The following is a 3526-nucleotide window of genomic DNA, read 5'->3' on the forward strand; positions in this document are numbered from 1 at the left end:
AAGTGTTGGAGACTTATGGGAGAGCTTCTGGTCAGGTGGTTAATTTTGCTAAGAGTTCGGTGGTGTTTAGCAAAAATGTACCGGTTGATATATAGGATGATATTTCTGGAGTATTGGGCGTGGAGGTGGTGGAGTCTCATGCCAAATATCTAGGTCTTCCCACTTATGTAGGGCGTAAGAAAACAGCTACATTTCAGTATATCAAGGAGAGACTGTCAAAAAAGCTTACTTCATGGCACGGTAAATTATTGAGTGGTGCAGGAAAAGATATTTTGATTAGGGTGGTGGCTCAGGCGTTACCTAATTATGCAATGAGTGTCTTTCAACTTACTAAGAGTTTTTGTGATGATCTGGAACAGCAGTGTGCACGATTTTGGTGGGGAAGCACGTTAGATAAAAGAAAAATCCACTGGAAGAATTGGAATGCTCTTTGTAATCCAAAGGAAGATGGTGGGTTAGGCTTTCGAAGCCTATCCAATTTCAACTCTGCTATGATAGCCAAACAAGCTTGGAGGATTGTGAATCACCCTTCATCGCTTGTTGCACGGATTTATAAAGCGAGATATTTTCCGGATACTTGTTTCTGGGAGGTAACTTCTCATGCTTCTCCCTCGTACTCGTGGAGAAGCATTTTCTCAACTCGAGATATGTTGAAAGATAGATGCTACTGGCAGGTGGGCAATGGAGAGAATATTGATATCTACTCAGATGGTTGGGTAGTGGCTTTACCGCTTGGGAGACCTATCCCTTCAGGATTGGCTATAGTTGAGGTTAGTAAAGTTCACGAGTTGTTTAGTGGCACTGGTGGATGGAACATTCCTTTGTTACAAGAAATTTTCACAGGGGAGGAAGCCACGGCAATTGCTGCAATTCCATTGAGTAGGAGAGTAGTCATTGATAGGTTTTGTTGGAAGCTTTCGAAGGATGGAAAGTTCTCGGTGAAGACGGCATATCGATCTGCGTTTATGAAGTCTGCCAGCTATTCTCCGTTGCAACTTCCTGTCGGCTCAGGTTTTTGGAAAAAGCTTTGGAAGGTGGTTATTCCCAATAAAGCAAAAATTCATGTTTGGAGAGCTTGTCTGGATATCCTTCCTTCGCTAGGTAGCTTGGCTTCGAAGCGAGTGGTTTTGGAGTCGAATTTTTGTGTTTTATGTGAGTCTCATACTGAAACGACGATCCACCTTTGTCAGGATTGCCCTTATACTAGGAGGGTGCTTCATACAAATGCTATGCTGCAACAGGTATGCTACAATCCGAATAATATGCTTGGTGATGTTATTAGTTGGTTGAGTCAGTGTGCGAATGAATTATCGCTCATACATTTTGGAGAACTTTTATTCTCGTTATGGGGAATTTGGAAGGAAAGAAATGATCGGGTTTGGAATCAAAAGAGGTGTGAGGCCAGGGATGTGAGTTTGGGGATTGTCTCTAGGCTGCAAGAATTCAGGGTTCACAATTTGAAACCCTACCAACCTAAGGTTAAACATGGAGCAGTGTGGAAAGCTCCTCCTGTGGGGGTGGTAAAGGTCAATGTTGATGGGGCATTCCATCACGCTTCCAGGAAGGGTGGTTTGGGTTTTGTTTTCAGAAATGAGAATGGAATAATGCTGGGTGGTGGCGCCTGGCCCTTGAGCGGGTTGAATTCCCCAGAACATGCTGAAATTTTGGCATGCAAGGTTGCTTTAGACTTTGGGGAGGTTCATGGTTTTGGACCCGTTCTTCTAGAGACTTTGGAGGTTCAACGTCAACTTTCTTTGCATGACTCTGTCAATTTATCAGGGCTAGGCAGAATATATGATGATGTTGTGGCTCTCTTGGAGGCTCAGAGTGTTATCCAGGTGACTCATGTAGGTAGGAAAGGTAATGGGGTAGCACATTTGTTGGCTAACCATGCTTGTTCTATTAGACAGAATGTTTTTTATTTTTCAACTCCAGAATTTTTACAAGCTGCAATTGCAGCTGACCTTTGTACTGTGTAATCCTTTCTTCCTTTAATAAATGGCTGACCTCCCTTGATTCAAAAAAAAACTAGACTAAATTATGTAATATTTTTGGTCTAAATAATTTATGTAACTCAATTGGGAAAAATATAAATCTTTTTTTAAATTAATAAATATTCATTTATCGATAAAATTATTTATCGATAAATGACCAGATTATTTATTTATCGATAATATAATAACCTATTTAAAATGAAAATTTTATATAGTCCCAACAATATTCATTTATAGAGGTTTTACAATACTTCCAGTGTTTACATTTATTGATTTTTTTATTGGGCATCAGTGGTACGAGGAGGTACGGTTACTTAACTATTAATTATTTATGTCGTGTCCTTAAGTATATATCATTTGTATTAGAAAATAAGTGCATGACTAACTATATTTTATTTTGATGGGTTTGCATCTCTTTTCTCTGCTAGGGTTTTACCTAGCTGTCACACTAATCATGCATGGGTTTGGGACTGCCGACCTCTTAGGTCGCCTTGTCCGTCGTCGCCTCCTCTTGGCTGTATGGGTTGGCTTTGTCCTCCTTCTTTCTATCATTTTTCTGTCTTGCTGAGGTGATGTGGTTTGTTGCGTCGGGGTTGGTTTGGAAGATGGTGGTGGATTCGTGCGGGTTGTCAGCGCTGGTGGGTTCTCCCTCTCGCTCAGTTAGGGTGGATTGATCAATTCTTGATTGGGAGGACGTCGTCTGATGTTGGTTGCGCTGATTGGGTCATAGGCGGTACGAAGATTGTGTCCGGCGATGATGGATCCGAGACGGGTCTGGATCCATTGATCGTGAGTGGCTATGAGCTATCCGGCGCAGCTTTAGGTAAGGAGGACGGCGACTGTGGGGGCTTTGTCTTCAGCAGCAGAACCGTGGTAGATGGTGTTGCTGGTGAAGGCGGGGTTATTGGTAGTGGCAGCAGTCCGGTAGCGTTGGTGTGGCCTGTAGGTGTCGTTGGCAAGGGGACAGTGCTTGGCTTGGGGATTCGTCCTCAGGTTCTTGGGCTTGTCACTAAGCCTTGGACTTTTCTTTTGAATAGTTTAGTCTATCTTTTACTTGAACCCGAGGAATAAGTTAGGGATTTTTTTTCTTTTCTTTACCTAACATTGTCTAGGTTCGTGGTTCTTGGTCCTGTTATCATAGTGATTTTATTTGGTTGCTTTAGGGTAACCTGCATGGCTTGATATTGGCGTGGCCCTTTCGGGAGTAGGTCATGTTGTGTAATCACTTAGATTTGAATATATGAAAGGCTTGACGTCCTATTTCAAAAAAAAAAAAAGTATAGATCGTTTGTAACTTCGTCTTTTAAGTAAATAAATCATTCATTTTCAATGAAAAATAAATCTATAAAAATTGAATAATCTTGTTCAAAAAGATAGAAAATAATTATGGTGATTTTCTTGTTCGGTGATATTCTTATCATACATAGATTAAAGGGCTAAATACTGTTTAGCACCCTGTGGTTTGGGTCGAACATCAATTCAGTCCCTCGACTTTCAATTTCATCAAAAACACCCCTACACTAACCATTTCT

Source organism: Rosa rugosa, chromosome 3 (assembly GCF_958449725.1).
Source record: "Rosa rugosa chromosome 3, drRosRugo1.1, whole genome shotgun sequence".
In the NCBI taxonomy this organism is placed as follows: domain Eukaryota; kingdom Viridiplantae; phylum Streptophyta; class Magnoliopsida; order Rosales; family Rosaceae; genus Rosa; species Rosa rugosa.